A 19696-nucleotide genomic window follows, 5' to 3' on the forward strand; every position below is an offset into this window, starting at 1 on the left:
CAAAAGCCACGGTTTTAGTTTTCTTTTTGGTGTAAACCACACCTCCGAGACCGTTGTTGCTATTAGCAGCCTGACTGACCTTCTAACTTGGTGGTATCTTAGTGACCTTCTATCTGAAGACTGTAGGAATCTTTGAAGGAATACTTTCGGTGGCCACACTTTTCAAACAGGTTTCCCCAACTAAACCACTGTTATCATGAATTAGGGAGCTAATGGAATTGTTTTATTTTTTTTTTTAAGGAGAACCTGCAAGATTTAAGTAGGTGGGCCACAGTAGAGAACCAAGAGGATGGAAATTGGGGTGGGGGTGTGGTGTGGTGTGGTGTGGTGTGGTGAGGTGTGGTGGGCTGGGATTGGCTTAGTGAACACTTGCAAGGTAACAACACTCTTGTTCAGAAAGAAAGGTTTTTACAGTCCTCCTAATGGCACACGAGCTGATCTGTGAATCAATCCAGGATCATAATTTACTTTTGGTTTATGGGATTTGTGAATTTTCGCATTTGTTTTAATTTGTAATTAAGTTTTCTCTACGAGGCACACCATATGCCACCATTAATTCTCTCTAGTTGATTTCTTAGGAGATACATGGGCGCATATTTTGATGTAATTTTGGAGGTCCTTTGAAAATCAGATGACTACGTAGTGAGCCATATGGGGCTTTGTTATTTAAAACACAAATTATAAAGCTAGAGAAAGCAAAATGGGGGGAAAAAACTCCTAACGGGGGCAAATTGGGGGGAGAACTGGTTTCAAGCGCTTAAACTGTCCACTTTGTTTTTTCCCCCCCTAATATTCTGAAATCTCTGAGGATCCCGCGATGTCTCTTACCTTCTGTGAGCGCACTCTATACCACAGGTGCACGGAGCAATCCTCCTGGCCACGCTTTCTGCCCGAGCTGCAGATTCTAGCATCTGCCTTCTGGGAATTCGGCTGGAGCCAGCGCCTTTCTTTGCACGCCCAGGCTTTGGCATTGAGCTCCGCTTTCTCCGCGCCCACGGCGGCTCGGCTTTCCCGCTCGTGCTTTCCCGGGGCTCCCCCTCCCCGGCCGCCCCGCGGTACGTGCAAGCTGCAGAGCGGGCAGCGGCCCGGGCGGCGAGCGCTAGGACCCAGCAGGACTCCGGGCCCGGGTGGGAGCCGAGCTGCCGACCCCGGGCAGGCGCCGGGCGCTGGAGCCGGGTGTTCCGGCCGCGGTCGGTGCAGCTCGGCTGGGAGACGGCGCGAGCCGGCGGCGGGGACCCCCGCGAGTCCAGCGCCGCCGCAGCCCCCCAATGCAGCCGCGAGAAGCGTCTGGGGGGCAGGCGATCGAAGGTAAGGAAAATGCGGCTCGCTGGCTGCCTAGCGAGCCTCTACCCGGGTTAGCATTGTCACCCCGAGCCTCGCTGCCCAGGCTGCCCATTTTGGGGGGCACCCTTGGCTTTTTATCTTAAGGTGTCCGCCCCCATCTGTGCTCCTAGTTTCGCATTGATTTATAGCATGCAGTCCAGAATGGGAAAGATCCAGGGATGGCGAGTTGGTTATTTTCATTAGTTTTTGTCTCAAAAGTAAGTTCATTTAAAAAAGAAAGAAAGAAAAGAAAGAAAAGTTTTTTCCCCCTGGAATTTGTAGATGGCTGGTTTTGCATTTTTATTTTAAAAAATCGCAGACAATGGATATTTATAAAAATTACCGAATAATTGATGTAATTCTGTTAATGACTTCGGAGGGAGGCGGCTTTGGAGGGTCCCTAGGCACGGCTAGTATTTTCAAGGAACTAACGTGTTAAATGTGGAGTTTGGCTGGGGCAGAGTTACAGCATCGCTGTCGTAACTGTTTTGCTATCAATTATAAACAGAGTGTCTATGGGCAGTTTAAACCTCTTTTGCAAATACCGGAGCTGCGTATCCCGGCGTGACATGGACAAACCAGAGTGTCCATTGAAGGAAGCAGGAGTGTTTCTGGTTTTGGAGAAAAACGTTGCTTTGAGGAGGAAAAAACCCAGATTCCTAGCCCGGGAGACTATTTTTCATGCTTTGTGTATAGTCTGGGAATGACATTTGGGAAAGGGGAACGCGGTCTTTCTTGGGAGCTTTTAATCGTGGGGGGTTATTAATTTATTTAATTTATTAGTTTCAATTGGTTGGGCTCCGGGAGCCTTCCGTCACCAGGTTGTGCTAGCGTTGGGACACATGATTGCGAAGGCGAAACTGCCAGCTCCAAAAGGACTGGACCGGGCTGGAGGAGACTCCCCGTGGCGCTGTTGTAGGCTGGGTGCTACTGGCTCATTGAGGAAGACGGGAACGGCTTTCCGAGCTGAGGAAGACATCAGTATTTCCCTTTTGTTCCCTGTTTCTTCATTGATCTCCAGCTTTGCCTTAGCCAGGGGGAGCAGCTCTGAGGGCGCAGAGAGCCCTGAAGACTGCACGAATGTCTGGAGCCCGCTCTAACTCTCCCACTGATTGGTCAGTCAGATGGGGACTTAGGAAAACAGTCACCCGAAACCTTCTTTTAAAACCTTGTCTTAATTTCAGATCTGCCTTCTTGTACATGGGTTCCTGCGTGGTTTCTTTTTCAATCTGGGTGCATCTGGCTCGCTCTGGGCGTCTTTATCTTTAATTTGGTGGTGTTGTTTCTATCCAGATAAAGTAGGCCATTTTGGTGACAAATTTCTTTGCAGATGTCAGCTTCTAGCTCACATTGATGGATGTGGGGCTTCACAATCCCGGCTCCATGGTTTCTCTTCGTAAGTTGTAGAATGTAAAGTTGCTCAACTTGGAATTATTTTTTCCTAATTTTTTTTTCATCTGAGCGTTTAAATAGCTACACCAGCAGATGGAAGCTTAACTGTATCATTACTTTGATAATTTAAGTGCCTTGTGAATTAGCATGTTTCTCGCACTAAATCTAAGTCTTTAGACAGTGAGAGGGAAAACAATGAGGGCCAAGCACTCATGATCAGCTTGCAGACTGTCGCAAGAAATTGTGGCGTCTGCTTTGAGCAGAATACATTCATATCCAAGGAAAGAGGGTGGGGAGGTCTTTTACCACAGAAGGCGGAATTAGAGATAAGGATGAATCGGGATCTCTATAAGACAGCCTGCTGCCTCTGGACATCTTCATTTGAGCCTTAAAGTACCTCATTAAAGAAGCGGGGTCCCAGAAGTTGTTAACCGTATAAACACTTTTCTGATTGGTTTAAATATTTAGACACAGGAAGTAGATGGTATCTAGTAACCCAGGAATGGAGACATGGTTGTCATAGAAACTGAGATGTGTAACCCCACCCCACCCCCACCACACATGCATTCACTACCATGACCACCACTTAAAAAAAAAAGCCCTGCATGTCATCACAGATGCTTGGAGAACTTGCTGGCTTCTGTTAGCTTTCTCACAACATCTGTTGAAACCTGAGACCATGCCTGTCAAACCAAGGTCATTTTACAACAACAACCCAGGGTGGGGGGGGGGACGCAACCCTCTGGATTTCATAACTGTATTTTTATTGAAAATAGTTCAGGGAAGAGCTGGAGAGCCAGGGTGAGCCTTCGTGCTTACTTAGCATTTTGCATCGTCTGAGTTGAGCAGGCGGAAGACTGCAAAGAATATATTCGAGCCATTAATTGTAGAACTGTGTGTCTGCTTCGAGTGTCTACCGTTAGAACAAAAGTCCTTTTTACAGACTTAAGAGACCAGTATGCTGCCTGTGGAGGAAGGGACGTTTGGCAAAGGCATAATGAAGTGTTTCCTCGTTTGCAAGATGTTTCCAGGTGGGCTCTGGGATTTTGGACAGGTTCTCTCAGGCTGCATGGTGCCCAGGGCAAAGGGCAGGGTTCCTGGTGGCTGAGCAGGGAGAGGAAATGCTCCTAAGTGGAGTGAGGACTGTTTCCAGACTGCAAACAAGACTGCCCAGTTGATTTAGAAGCATTTCCTCTCCTGTGAATGGAGATCCGTGCTTTCGGGTTTTTTTGTTTTTTGTTTTTTGGTTTTTTTTGAGGCTCTTTTGGGGGGGGGTGTCCCCCCATCTACTAGCAACCAAATCAGCTATATCTTATTCATTGTGAAGAATATCAAGGAGAGGACTTTAATCACTTCCCCCAGTGCCCTCTTTTCATTCATTTTGCTAAGCAGAAAATAGCCAAGCATTCCTCTCCTAAATGTTGACTTTGAAGTGCTTCAGTAAAACTTGTCAATATAACAATCAACACATTTGCTAGATTTTTTTGTGTGTGTGTGTGTCAGTGGCAATTTTTAAATTGTAAGGTTTTAAAAAAAATATCTATTACTAATTATGTATGTATCTGCATGTGGGTACGGGCACATACCAGAGGTCCTCGGAGCTAAAGTTACAGACTGTTGTGAGCCTTCTCATGTAGGCGCTGGGATCTGAATGTGGGCCCTTGGAAGAGACCTCTTTTTTTTTTTTTTTTTTTTTTTTTTTTTGGATTTTTGAGAATAGGGTTTCTCTGTGTAGTCCTGGCTGTCCTGGAACTCACTCTGTAGACCAAGCCTCGAACTCAGAAATCCGCCTGCCTCTACCTCCCAAGTGCTGGGATTACAGGCATGTGCCACCATGCCCGGCTGGAAGAGACCTCTTAACTACTGAGCCATCTCTCCGGACCCCTTTTTAAATATTTATTTATTTATTTATTTATTTGTTTATTTATTTATGGTTTTTCTTTTTTCAAGACATGATTCCTTCGTATAGCCCTGGCTGTCCTGGAACTCACTCTGTAGAGCAGGCTGGCCTCAAACTCAGAGAGATCCTCCTGCCTCTGTTTTCCAAGTGCTGGGATTAAAGGTGTGAATCACCCCCCCACCCTGCCAGATGCCTAAATTTCAAGTTCTTTACATTTGTTTTGAAATAACCTCTCTCCATACCTGGTATATTTAGCACTGTACTTTTTTTTTTTCTTAAGACGATTTTACAATTTATTTAAAATGCAGTTTGGTCCTTCTAAAAGAACATCACATCTCCCTTGTTTTCCTCAACTGATTGCCTCAAGGAGGGGGAGAGATGAAAGAGCTCCTACATGCGTTTTAATACTTCTTTAATACCCAATATCTATGGTGTAGCAAACAGCTGAGAGTCATGTAGTGTCCATGACCCGATTACGGGTGTAGTTCACGATCCCACATTATCGAATATTTGGTGCTCTGGGGGCCTCGATGGTAAAACTGGTCCCTCTCAGCGAAGGATTTCCTGTTGAGAAGTTATCTGCAAGCGAGGCAGACTGCCCTTGGCAGGAAACCTGACGGTTGCTTGTTTTTTACAAACTGAAGGAAGTGAGCGAGACTTGTTAGTTTCCAGAGTCTATCTTGACTCGCTCCAGCCTGCCCCAGAGTTTGCTCAGTTCAAAGAAGCTGACCATGAGTTGTACGGATGATCTGATGAGCTCGCTTCAGATCATTGGCGCTTCCGGGAATTTCTATTATGACTTTAGCATTAGAAGAATTAATTCATCCACTGTCAGGTACATCTCCGTTCACCAATACAAATGAGCATGGTGCTTGGTGAAATGCTACCTCATTCCCAGTTGTCAGAAAGTCACTGACAAGAGTCATTGAAGCTGGTATTGTTTTGATGGCAGTGCCAGGTTTTCAACAGTAGTTCCAGAATACCAACCAAATGCCAAAGGAGGGAAGAAGGGAAGGAGAGGGAGAGGGCAAGGGAGAGGGAGAGAGAGCACTGTCCTTCTTCCCTCTTTGTTTCTGAAGGGGAAAAATTCATAAAGAATGTGTATTAGGTATGTGCCAACCTTGCTGGTAGCAGGAAGCACAAGGTAGGTGTGGGTTTGTGAAAAGGCACCTGAGAGGGAAACATCACAACTTTGAAAGCATTTACTATTTGAAACAATTATTTCATTCACCTTTTTAACGTTAGATAATCATGTGTTTAATTGCTTCAAATTCTCAAATGTTGCATATTCTGGAGGGGTGGGAGGAAGGGCAAGCCTCTTTATAGGCTCTAAGTACCTAGGCCCCCCACAATAGAACCGGCTATCCGAATGGACCACATGGACCACACACACGTTTTCTTGGGCATCGTTTCTGTTTTATAGTTAGCACCAAGTAGAATCTTAAGCAAGATCCTGATATCTGAGTTGAATCAAAGAAGAATTAGCTACTCTAGAGGAACCAGGAACCCAGAGGAAGTGACCACTCTCCAGGCAGCACCCGGAGTTAGCCCCAGAACTCAGACCTCTGCCAACATAGTTGCAAACCCACTGCTTTTAAAATGCCCCAGATAGTCTCCTAAGGAAGCCAGAGGGAACTGCCTTCAGGGCCCTGGGCCAGCTCGGCTAAAAAGAACTTTTGCTTGGGCAATTTCACAGGCGCCTTGTTCTCAGGGAGGAGAGGAGGGGAAAGGTAGCGATTAGTTATGTCTCTCAACACATCCTGAGAAACTCCTGGGAACCCAGAGAAAGATCTGAACAGTCACTGCATGGAAAAGTCCCAGGATCATTATAATGAGAGAGGGGCAAAGTCTTTTTTAGGGGTGTAAAGATGCAGGCCCCTTCATACGTTCTAGGAATGGCATGTGAGCGTGACCAAGGCAGTCCACTGTCAACCTGCTGGGAGGCTTGGATTCAAGTCTCTGCCAGTGCGGTTCTGTCAGGTGTGTGTGTGTATAGATAACTCTCAGTTATCTCTTCTGCTACGAAAAAGTCCTGAAACAGTGTAGATTGTGTGTGGATTATGGTCCCCCTTGTGTTCCAGATATAACTGGTAGTGGGGACTTTTAGGTATGCTAGGCAAGGGGAATCCTCTTCCACCTTGCATTTATATTTTTTCTTTATTCTTTCTTTATTATTATATCATTATCCATGTGTGTGATGTAAGGGCAGCCATCTATGTGCAGGTCAGAGCGCAGGCTGACCCAAGTAGGATCTCATGCCAACTTTGGTACCTACTGAACCATCTCTCCAGTCTCACCTTGATTTCCACAAGTCCATGAGCTGAGACAGAGGTGCGGGGACGGCAGCAGAGACCCTGGCAAGCTGTAGGGAGTTGGAGTGTTCTAAGGGACACAGCCAATCTCTAGGCATTGATCCTCTGAGGTCGCACAGCTGGGGAGTCTAGAAGAAGAAAAGAACACATAGCTCCTACTCTCCCTTCTCCCATTGCCTGTATTGTGCTTGCCCCACCCCCCACTGTCTGCATGGGGCTGGAGATCATGGTTAAAATAGTCAGTGTTGGAGGAAGCCACAGAGCTTCCAACCATTTTTTAAAGAAAGCATTTCCTCTAAAAGATGAAACTAGTAGAGAGCACAAAATTGTCTGCTGCAGTAGTGGATGGAAATGATTGTGGGTAACTTTCAGTTATTGAATTGCACTGAATAAAGCTTTTCATGGGTAGGCTGTTTAAGGCCTCCTCCTGCCTCCTCCCACCTGCATTTCAAGGAAGGAGTATGTGGAGCCCTGGAAAACCAGCGGGACCTGCCAAGGCCATTCAGCAGGATAGAGCTACTCTGCTCTGGAGTGAGGCGCCACATCTCAGTGTTCTTGGGACTTGTTTTTGGTTTAGATTGCTTTGTTGCTTTGGGTTTTTCTTTGGATTTGGTTTTTTCGAGACAGAGACAGGATTTCTCTGTATAGCCCTGGCTGCCCTGGAACTCACTCTGTAGACCAGGCTGGCCTTGAACTCAGAAATCCACCTGCCTCTGCCTCCCAGAGTGCTGGGATTACAGGAGTGCGCCACCACCGCCTAGCTTGTCACTTTGGTTTTAAGACAGGGTCTCACATATCCTAGGATGGCCTGGAACATGCTATGTAGACCAAGATGACCTTGAACTCCTGATCTTCCTGCCTGGTGACAGGTGTGCACCCTCATGCTCACTCTGTGTGGTGAGGGGCTTGAACCCAGGTTTCTGTGCACAGGAGGCAAGCACTTTATCAAATGAACTACATACTCAAACTAAGGGCTTGGTTTTCTAATGGAAGGATGCCCACCATTGACCAGGCTGCTGCTGTGGTTGTCCCTGAAGGGCCTTTCTAAGTGTGGGCCAGTGTATGCCCAGTACAGAAGCAAAGCTCTGGGGTGAGCAAGCTCTGCTTGGGAGGGGGATTTTAGGGTGCCACTCAAGGTCGATGTTGGAAACCCAGAAAGATCTCTTTGTGCCTTGAAATGTTCTGATTTAACAAACTTAATAGTTGTATGGGGAACTACATGATGGTAGAAGCAGCACACGCCTTTAACCTCAGTACTTGGGAGGCAGAGACAGGTGGATCTCTGAGTTCAAGGTTACTTTGAACTCAGCTGGTCTATAGAGCTAGTTCTAGGACAGCTGGGGCTACACAGAGAAACTCAAAATAAAAATAAATAAGTAGTTGTATAGACTTTAAAATGAAATCCCCTAGATACTATTGATGAAGTTAATAACCATCTCTGAACTAAAACCATAGCGTCATTTCTTGGGACTATATTAGCATGTAGAACGGTCTCTCAAGAAACAACAGCTTTCTCTAGGCAACATTGGCCACAGATGAAATGGAGTCTTCCTGCTAGAAAAGTGAGAGCGGAGAATGGCGAAGGTTCTCAGTGATTCTGGAAAGAAATGGAATTTTACCTGTTGACTTTCACGCTCACATATGTGACCATAAGTGCTGGGCGGAGCCTCTTAGGTCCCTCGTTAGTGAGTTTTACTAAGTCATCTTCATCTTTTTGATCCGCTTTCAGCCATTCCCGAGCATATTTGCTTGCTTGGTAAACAAAGGATCCTGCCCACTACATAGGCTTTTCCTATGATAGTCTTCCCGGTCTGGTTGCTGGTGGGATTTCTAACCCTTAAACAGATTTCCTGACAATGTCCAGCTTTAGAAATAGGAACAGCTCAACAAGCTCGTGTGTGCGAATACAACAGCAGCTCTGTAATTGCTTTTTTATTTGATCGTTTTTCTGGGTATCCTACTGTGCTTGGGATGCTTGTGGCTGAATGGTTAGACCCCGAAATCGGAGAGATTCAGCAGTGTGTGTTCCTGGCTCTCAGGTTCTCTTGAACGGGTCTAATAAATAATCCACACTGGATGGAGTGTATTTTTGTGTCACGGGTGTGAGTTTGTGTATTTCACATATATGAAATCACTTCAAGAGATCGGTTGGGGAAGGTGCTAAAGATGTATGTAAATGTAGGGAAATGAATTAATCCACAAATTCAGAGAACATTAATTAGACACCTACTGCATACCCACCGACTGTGCCAAATCCCTTGAAAACAGTGTGCTACCTGCTTCGGAACCATACAAGTCTTTTAAGTGGAACTCTTTCAAAATGTGGCTCTCTTAAATTTTGTATTCTTATACCATCTTTGCAAGGACAGTTGAAGGTTATGTATTTTACCCGAGAGCTGATCCCAGGAAGGGGCAGTGAGTGAACTGTCCCTCTTTGGAACACTGGGCACATTGAAACTGTGTGGGAACTGGAATTCTCAGCCCCTGGCTCAGGACTCTCAGGGGTCTCACGTTTTAGCATTTGAAGTCCCCATGAGCTGACAGAGCAAGCATTGTCCCGAGAAGGTGTTTGGGTCTGGATATCTTTGAGAGATGGACACCTTTGTCATTTACTGTGATGTCAGGCACAAAGGAGACAAGGCTAGGGTCGTCTTAGCAGTTTTCATTGTTACCCTGTATTCGCCAGCTTCTTTTCCAGTTTTAACTATAGTTGTGCATGTGTGCATGCATAAGTGTGCACGCACATGTGTGAATATGTATGTGTATGCACGTGTGTGCATGCATGCATGCATGTGTGTGTGTGTGCATACATGTCTGTGTGTGTGAGTGCACATACATGCACACATGTGCTCATGATGACCAGATGTGTGCATCAGGTGTCTTCCTCCGTTGCTTTCTGCCTTATTTTTTGAAGCATGGTTCACTCACCAGACCTAGAGCTCTTGCTTTTTGTTTGTTTGTTTTTGTGTTTGTTTTTCAAGACAGGATTTTTCTTTGTAGCCCTGGCTGTCCTGGAACTCACTCTGTAAATCAGACTGGCCTTGAACTCAGAAATCCACCTGCCTCTGCCTCCCAAGTGCTGGGATTGAAGGCGTGTGCCACCACCGCCCGCTGAGCTCTTGCTTTTGACTAGACTGGCTGGCCAGCAAGTGCCAGGGATCCTCCTGCCTCTGCCTCCCAGTGTTCACATTACACGTGGACCAGCTGTTCATGAAGATGGAAAAAAATGAGGGGCTCATGTTTTACTTTACTGACTGAGCCACCACCCTAGCCTGGACAGGTGTTTTCTTAGTCACCTTGCGAGCTTACACATGAGTAAATGTCCCAGAGAGTGGGATTTTAATGTGCAGAATGGGACCGAGGGGTAGGGTGGACAGTTGAGTCATTTGGGTAGAAATCTCCAGGAAGGAAGTGCCAGTTTTCTGTCCCTTTCCATTCCTGTCTGCTTTCTGTCTCTCACATGCTCCCCATTTTCCAGGTTAGGAAACTTGAACGCTATCTCCCCCACAAGCATCTGTTTTATCCCCAAGGCTTCTGTTGTGGTCTCTCAGTTCCTCTTGTTTAACTGAGTTCTGTCTGGTGCCCCGCTCCATGAATCCCACGCGTGACCTCAGGGAGGCTCTGTCCTGATAGCCTTTTCTCTTTCTGTGCTCTCAGCGCCGTCCACCCCCAGACCAAGCACCAGGTCTGAGTTTCCATGCTAGACCTCCTTTTTCCGACTTATTTCCACTAACCCAGCTGGATGCGTCGAGGGAGTTACTTAACCTTAGACTCCAGTCTTGACTGCTGTTGCTTTAAGTAATGTGGGAATCCTAAAAGGATTATTGGAGAAGCTATATCCTAGAGTCCTTGAAAAGGACGTGTCACAGATCCCGGAGTGTAGGCAAAATTACTGAGCTATTCTTATTACTGTTTTGTTAATATTTTGACTGTCTCCCTAGCCTACTGAGTACCTGCCAAGGCTCCCTGATATCCACCTTATCAAACCTTCGATTCCTTCTGTAATCCCTGTCCTTGCAGCTCAGGGAAGGGCCTAGGATCTGCTTTACACAACACTGGTTTAGACACCAAACATCCCCACACTTACCGTGGCTTCTCAGACTCCACTGCCGTTGTGCCACCATGCCCTGGCCACGGCCTTTTGCGTTGTCCATGTTGCAGACTGTCATTTTAATCCACTTAAAACCCCTAAGTGTGTAGAACAGAGCAACTCCTGTCTTTTGTCTGGGCAACCTTCCTCCTGACACATCCCTGAGCGTCCAGAGGAAGTGTTGGTAGTTCCCGTGTTACGGCTTAGCTGTACCTGATAATTCCCATGGTGCCCCCATTCTCAATCCTGCTCCTCTATTTCTCTCAAAGGCAGAAGCAGCTCAGTGTCCCGAGGCTGAGTGACCTTGGCTCTCAGCCTTGAGTTCATCTAAAACTTGTCTGTGTGGTGTGTAAATACAGGTTCATTTTTAAGGCAACATATATGCATACCCACAAGTATAGTATACAATAGAACAGATAACTAAATATTGTATCTGCATACCTTATACATACATGTAAACATTGTGTGTCCACTTCCATCTGTGTCCACAGTTACATTGGTTTCTAGACAAGCTGTATCCCAGCTCTACAGCTGTGTTTCTTTCTGTGTTTTGGTTTGTGGACCAGTGTGTTATATACTTAATTGAATTATTAAACTTTTAATTGAATCACACATGAGAAGAAGATCACTGAACTCTAGCTTGATTTCCTAACGATTTATTTATTTATATTTATTTATTTATTTATTTTTGTTTTATGTGCATTGGTGTTTTGACTGATATACGCCTATGTGAGAGCATCAGAGGCCCTGGAACTGTAGTCAGTCAGTTGTGAGCCGCCATGTGGCTGCTGGGACTTGAACTCAGATCCTCTGGAAGAGCAGCCAGAGTTCTTAACCACTGAGCCATCTCTCCAGCCCACTTGTGTTTTTACATGAATATATCATAACAGCATCTAGACCACCAAACGGAACATTATCTACATCTAAAAAGTTTCTTTGTACCTTAAACCACTTTGTCCTGAGGATAATCACTTCCCTAATTGTGAGCCCCATTGGCTAGTTTTGTCTGTATGTGAAATTTATATAAAAATAATCTGGTCAATGAGATAGCTTACACGATGTCTTAGAACTTTATTGCTATAAAGAGACACCATGGCCACAGCAACTCTTATAAAGGAAAACATTTAACTGGGGCTGGCTTACAGTTTGGAGGCTTAGTCCGTTACCATCATGGCGGGAAGCATGGACGCACGCAGGCAGACCGGTGCTGGAAAGTTCTATATCCAGATCTTCAGGCTGCAGGAAGAGAGAGTGACACTGGCCATGATTTCAGCTTCTGAAACCAAAGCCCAGCCCCAGTGACACACTTCCTCCAACAAGGCCACACCTATTCTACAAGGGCACAGCTCCCAATAATGTCACTTCCTGTGAGCCACTGGAGGTCATTTTCATTCAAACCACCACAGCAGGTAAAGGTGCTTGCCACTAAACCTCACACTCCGAGTTCAAATCCCAGGACCTATATGGTGGAATGAGAAATCAACTCCTGCAAGCTGTCTGTGATCTACACACACATGCTGGTGCTTACAAACACACACAAAGTGAATACATAAAGCATAATAACTTAAAACTATACATTGTATTCTCTTTTGTATTTGTTTTTCCTACTTATCAATTTGTTTCAGAGAATTCACAGGACTGATTGTTACATGTGGCGATGCGTGCTCTTTTGTTGCTGTCTAATGTATATGGTTTTAGAAATGGCGCTGACATCAGCTCGTACAAGTGATTCTTAGTGAGCATGTGCTACATTTATGCCTGTAGGCTACTTGCTGTATCCAAGGTTATACATATGGTCAAAAAATGAAATTGATTTTGTGCATTAATAAGCTATCCAGAAATAATGTAAGTTTCTTAATTCTATCATGTATTGCAAATTCTTTTGAATTTTTATAGATGATCACATCATATCATATCACATGCAGATAACAACTGGGTTGCTTTCCAAGCCTTGCATCTGTGACTTCTTGTCTTTGCTTCACTAGCTAGCTGGATCCCAGCACAGTGGACTGAGGATGAGAAGTCTCTGTAGGTCCCCATGCCATGTTGGTGACCTTACTGAAGACGTACTCACTATGGTAATCAGAAGTACAGTATTGACAGGGTATGTTGTGGACTCCATTGTCCAGTGCAAAAGTTATTTTTATTTTCTCAGTTTTTATTTATTTCTTAACTCTTTGATAGATGTCAAGTTATTTTTCTGTACTCATTATGTTATATGTATATTTCCCTTTAATGTGATGATTTTCATTAGTTGATTCGTAAAGTATTAAATTAACTATTTTTCTGGAATAAGATTACTTTTGTAAATCTACATATATTGATGAGATTGATTTGATGATAATTCTTATGGTTTTTATGTCTGTGTTCAGGAGTCTAGTTCAGTTTTATAGTTCTCTTTTCTGAAACACGTTTTATTTTATGTCTATGAGTGTCTTGCCTGCATGTAAGTCTATGTATCCTGTGCATGCCTAGTGCTTTTAGAGGCCAGAAGAAGGCATTGGATCCCCTGGAACTGGAGTGACATGTGTTTGTGAGCTGCCATGTAGGTGCTAGGAATCGAACCTGTATCCTCTGAAAGAGCAGCCAGAGCTCTTACCTCATGAGCCTTCTCTCCAGGGCCCAGCTCTTCTTTCTTACCAAGTTTTGATATCACTGCTTTGTTTAGTTTTGTTTAAACCCTCTAGAATAAGACAGAGTCCTCTCTCCTGTTGTCAGGACTCAGTTTGCATAAGATTAAAAGGTTTCATTCCTCAGAGTATCTCTGGAGGATCCCCTTCCTAAAAGTGACTTGAGTCCATTCCCTCTATGTTAAGATTATTTCACCACACCCTTCTAGATTCCACTTTGACAATCATGACCATTGAGACCTTTTAGTTGGCATACAGAATAATTTATTAGACCGAGGTATGCTCACACGCGCGCATGTGTTTGTGTGTGTGCCTGTCTGTCTATGCATGTGTGTTTGTGCTGCCGTGTTTGCCTTGGTCCCCTCCTTCTATCCCCTCAGCCCATCCCTACTGGCCCCATTCTTCCTCTCTGCTTTCATATTTCTTATATTCTTAAATCTCAGTTTTGCTTATGGGAGAAACCACACGACTGTCTTTCTGAGTCTGGCTGTCTTCGCTTCACGTGATGGTGCGTTTAGTTTTGTCCACGTTCCTGCCGAGGACAGGATTTCATTCTCTGCAGCTGTACGAAGCTCCCTTGTATTCTTGTACCCCACTCCCTTCTGAGTATGGACATTTGAGGATGTAATGATTGTGTATCATGTTTGATAGTATTTTAAATATTTATGATATCACAATTTATTTTCCTTCCTAAAATACCACTTGTGTGTTCGCTTGCTTCTAAAATCCTCTGAGCACCTTGAGTCGTTTTCATGGTGTCTCTGTTTAGTTTTTCCCAGGGTCTTTATTCTTTTTAATCTTGGAGTTTGTTTGGTTATTTTTGTAACTTCCAAAGGTTAGTTCATTAATTTTGAATATTTTTAATATAAAAGCCCAATCTATCTATTAGATTCTAAGAACTAAATTAGCTTTCAGAAGTTTTAATAAGTTTAGTTCTAAATAGGTTCTAAGTTTTTTATTACTTCTTTTTCAATAAGTTACTAAAACGCTCTTTTTCTAAGTTTATGGAAGTCCTTCCATCTTTCCTTCCTTCCTTCCTTCCTTCCACCCTCCCTTCCTTCCTTTCTCCCTCCCTTCTTCCCTCCCTCCTTCTTTCCTTCCACCCTCCCTCCCTCCCTCCCTCCCTCCCTCCCTCCCTCCCTCCCTCCTTCTTTCCTTCCTTCCTTCCTATTTCTTTGAGATGGGTCTTTTTCGGTAGCCAGGGTGCTCTTGACCTGATAGCAGTCTCCCTGAGTCAGCTTCCCTAGGGCTGGGATTACAGACATAAATCAGGGGGTAGTGGTGTGTGTGTGTGTGTGTGTGTGTGTGTGTAGATGGGGTTTGAGTCTCAAATGCCAGGGCTTACATGTGGAGGTCAGAGGACAACTTTTTCAAAAGCTGGTTCTGTGCTTCCCCTGTGGAATCTGGGGCTTAAGCTCAAGTCATCCAGTTTGAACCACAAGCAATTTCATACACTCAGCCACCCTGCCGGCCCCCTGCTATGTATTTTTAAGTTATATTTTTAAGAAAATATTTATTTTTAATTCTGTGGATGTGTGTTTATATGTGAGTATGTGGATGTGTGTGAAGTGCACATGAAATCCAGAGGCATCTGCTCCCCGTAGCTAGAGTTACAGGTGGTCGTGGGTCACCTGAGCTGGGTGCTGGGAACCAAACTTGGATTCCCTGGGTGAGCAGCAAGGGCTCTGAATTGATGAGCCATCTCTCCAGACCCTTGTATTTCCTTTTTGTTATTGATTTTAACCACTGGATTTTGGGTGAAAATGTTGTGTCCTATTATGTTCTGGCCTCTGCTGCCGCCTGAGCAGTCATTGAAGTCTAACTAATTTCCATTTGTGTTGGATACGCTTCAAGAATACTTTACTAATTTTAAATACATTTTCTTCATCTGAGGCTGTGCAGTTTTAATATAAAGAACATTGATATGAAGGTTTGAATATTTTGTTTTATTTTTATTTAAGACAGGTTCTCACCTAGCCCAGATTGCTATAGAACAAAAGCTGGTCTTGAGTTCCTGGTCCTCCTCACATTTGCCTGCACTGGGATTATAGGCAGACCCCTCCATGGACAGCTGCAAAGTTCTTTTAACATATATTTTTACTTGGGGTTTCCAGAATTGTGAATTGATTCCCCCCCCCAACCCCATTGGTTCTAAAGATTCTCAGAATATTGTTCTTGTGGTACAGTGTTCTAAGTTGACCACTCCTGCTTTGGGCTAACATGTAGACGATCTATCCCGTATTTTTCATCCTCTTTAATCTTGGCGTTTATTTATTTTTTGCTATTTTTCTAACATACTAAGATTTCAGTTTAGTTCATTTATTTTGAAGGGTTTTTTTTTCTGATATGAAAGTGTAATCCATCAATTAGACTCCAAGTACAATCTATAATGTGTTCTGTGTCTTATCTAATCTTGCCTACAGATATTGAGCATTATTTAATTGAACACTTATTTTCTGTTTCGTGTCTGATCATCTTAAAGGGTGAAGCCTGTGCTCTGCCCTGGTCATTCATGGTTCTCTGTTTCCTCTGGCATGTTGTATTGTCTATTGTTTTGGCTTTAATATATTTTCCTGTCATTTTGCGTTGCTTTGGAGACTATCCACGCAAATTCTTTGAGTTAGAGTTGAATGTGAGTTTCTCTGGCAATAATATTTTCCTTTGCCTGGTTGCTGGGATCATTCTTGATATGTAAAATCCGAGTCCCACCCATTCGCTGTGAGGCCTATCCTGTAGTTACACACTTTTAGTACAGACCTTTCCCCTCCAACCTTGCTGTAGTGTTTATAACAGGCACTCGGCTGCTTCCTTTAGACTCCTCCTTAGCTCTATGTACCCTGCTCTGGTCTTTGGTGAGTGGATTGGTGGATGACACCAAGTTTATCCCGGCTGTGTCATGAAAATTGTTCAAAATTTTCCTGTTTGTTAAATGTCTTCAGGGTAAAAAAAAAAAAAAGATACACGTGTTCTCCTCGGAGTGTCTTATATTCTTGTTGGTTCACAGATACACTTCAAATTATTTGTGAGAAAATACTCTACAAAGTACGTTTTGGGTTATTTTCAGTGGAGTGACTGGCCAAGTGCTCATCCTTCCAGAAAAGAGAGTCTGGTCCTCTTTCTCTTGTGTTTCTGCTTCAGTGATATTAATATTCCTCCAGGCAGGAGATATCTTTGGCCTGCTAAAGACCATATATCCAGAAGCCAAAAAGAAAAAAACACAGGGCTGGAGCTGGAGCTTGGTTGATGGAGTTCTTGCTTGGACTCACAAAGCCTTGGGTTTGATTCCCAGCGCCTCAGAGACTGAGTGTAATGACACTGCCTGCGCTCCCAGCCACTGGAGATGGGGAGAGGACAGAGGCAGGAGGATCCCAAGCTTAAGGTCATCCTTGGCTACACAGTGAATTCAGAATGGGCTACGTAAGACCCTGTCTGGGGTGGGGGGGAGGAAGAGAGATAGCGAACACAGCAAGTATTTTCAAAGCCTCACTTCCGTGCACATATATTCAGTGGTATTTTAAGCCTGAACTTATATTTATTCTGGTAAAATTTGCTGCTTCAGCAAATGCAAAACAGTACAGAGAATCAAAACAATAGGAGTTCACTTCTTACAAATCTGAAAAGAAGACCTGGCTGGTAGATGCCTCTCTTTCATCGATGAGAGAAAGCACTTTGCTTTGTAAGGTATTACCACTTTCAGCCGTAGCTCCCAAGGTCACCATGCCAATTGGATCACATCAACATAAAGGGAAAAGAACCTGGTGACCCATGAATGACAACTAGCTTTTATCAGCCAGGCCTACATTGCAGTAAAGCCCATTTCCTCCCATTCTAAATAGCCATATTTAATAAGATGGCCACTCTCAGCTGCCAAGTGGGTTTCTGGGAAATGTAGTTCATTTGTTACCCAGGAAGAAGAGAAACAAATGATGTATCTTATTTCTTCCCCAAACTTCAGTTGTACTTGATTTCTTAGCTCTTTGAACCTGTATTCTGTCTAGTACCATTAAGTTTATAATATAGTACCATTAAGTTTATAATATTGTTGTCCTGAGTTAATGTTTGCACAATCAAAAGCACAAACTATGCTATATACCCTTTGAAGGCATGACTTCTGTGCTCTAGTTTCATATAGCCCAGGCTGGCCTTGAACTCTTTGTGAAGCTAAGGATGACCTTGATCTACTTACTGACTCTCTTGCCTGTCTGCTCCTTCCTCCAGTGTAGGGTTTATAGGTGTATACCACTATGCCTAGTCTGTATGGTGCTGGGGTGTAGACCTAGGTACCTATACATTCTCTGCCAACTGAGCTGTGTCCCACACCACTAAGTTTTGAACATGGTAAAAAACAAACCTTCTCCATGCTGGGGAAGAATCTTGTTCTCAGGAGATGCTTGCTAACATGTTTAAGCAATTGGAATTATGGTCTATAACTTATTACCTTATTCCTTCCAGTTTTTTTTTTTTTTTTGAGGCTTAAAATGGTTCAGAATAAGAAAGGGGGAGAAAGCTAACTCTTTGGGGTCTGGAGCGAGCTCTGTAGACCACAGAGGCACCACAGCGCAGTGTTGACACAAGCCCCTCTGTTTCCTACTGACTGCTACAAGACTTGGTCACTCAACTGCCAGCATTTGCAGAGGCCTCGGTATGCTGGCACTGTGGAGAGGCAGCAATGTCGAAACCCGCTGTGGTGAGCATTAGCTGAGGGAGTAGAGGTAGACACGCGGCTTCAAGTGTGGGAAAACCATAGCTGTTGACGTTGATGTCCTGTTGGTCAGACCCTGGGGTGTTTGTAGGAGATAAAAAAGTAGACTACAGAGAGGGTGTGGCAGATGGGCAAGGCTGGAACGCATGGGAGAAGCGGTCTCCCGTGTGTCTGAAATCCCAGCATCCTGTTGTGAGAAGGGAGGAGAGAGGGGAAATCTGCCTGAGCCTCACAAGCTGGTGAGCCTGAACTGTAGCTCGGCAGAACTAAGAGAGGCCCTGCCTCAGTGAGGTGCAAGGAGACAATCTGCCTCTGAGAGTGGTTCTCTGGCCTCCACACATGTGTGCACACAGTCCACACATGGACACACACACATACACACACATACACACGGACGGACAGACACACGGATACATGGACACACACGGACACACACACATGAACATGGACACATGGACACACACACACGTAAAAGAGCAAAAGAGCTAGGTACTGTTTCCATCTTTTAGGAACCCCGTACTTCCCTTTCCTTTTTGACGTTAGGCCCTGCCTTAAGTAGGCAGACCTACCTCCATCTTGCTTAAGCAGGCCAGAGTTTGGCAGATCCACAACCAAGGATCCCGCTCTGAAGGATTCCCCAGGGCTGCAGGACACCTCAGCTGGACTGGACCCTGGCTGCCCCCCTCGGTGACCCCCCCCCCCAGTTCAGCATTAATTCCTTCGTTGTTAGGCCCCCTGGTGCCGGGCTTCATTTTTATGTTCTGTTGCTTAGAAAACGACAGTGACATATGGACCGAAGTTAAATTGTTGGACTCATCTTCTGTTTTCTTTCCGCTGAGTGGTTTTCTTCCTCCAGTGCCATGTACTCTGGATGGGAAAGTCCCCCGACATTGCTGTAACTCTGATCTATTATCCACCTGCTAGGACGTAAACACCGTGCATGTGGCGAATCACTTTATATGCCAATAAAGCCTGTATTTTGGAAAAATGTTGGACTGTTTGTATCCAAAACATTGTTTGGAATCAAGTCCTCTAGAACAGGCAGATTAAGAATAGGAAGTGATATCCTGAATAGCATCATCAAATTTCCAGGAAAGGACAGACTGCAAAATACAAGATGTGGCGAGGCTACAAAGGCAGCAGCCACACTGCTGGTCTGATGGAGAATACCACGTCTCCTTTTACTCCGGTCCAGTCTAACCACCAAGAGTCACCGTAAAGGATGATCTGAGAGGCAGGGCTAGCCTTCCCAAAGGCTAGTACACCAGGCCTTTATAAAATAGGGGATACAATGTTATACAAAAGAGCAGAGTGTAACATTTTAAAATAAACCAGAGGAAGAAGAGG

The 19696-nt window shown here is 44.6% G+C and overlaps 1 protein-coding gene across 7 annotated transcripts in view; it reads left to right on the forward strand.

The window, feature by feature from the left end:
• The first annotated feature begins 1219 nt into the window (after positions 1-1219).
• Positions 1220-19696, forward strand: part of Foxn3 (forkhead box N3) — a 368618-nt gene continuing 350141 nt past the window's right edge. For 2 of the 7 annotated variants that reach the window (XM_052185266.1, XM_052185264.1), the window contains exon 1: positions 1227-1308. The gene's annotated coding sequence lies outside the window, so the exon portion shown is untranslated. Of the gene's footprint in view, positions 1309-13021; positions 13122-19696 lie in introns of those variants that run through there. The other 5 variants (XM_052185267.1, XM_052185269.1, XM_052185268.1 and 2 more) reach the window with 4 other exon arrangements.

The sequence above is a fragment of the Apodemus sylvaticus genome, chromosome 6 (assembly GCF_947179515.1).
Source record: "Apodemus sylvaticus chromosome 6, mApoSyl1.1, whole genome shotgun sequence".
In the NCBI taxonomy this organism is placed as follows: domain Eukaryota; kingdom Metazoa; phylum Chordata; class Mammalia; order Rodentia; family Muridae; genus Apodemus; species Apodemus sylvaticus.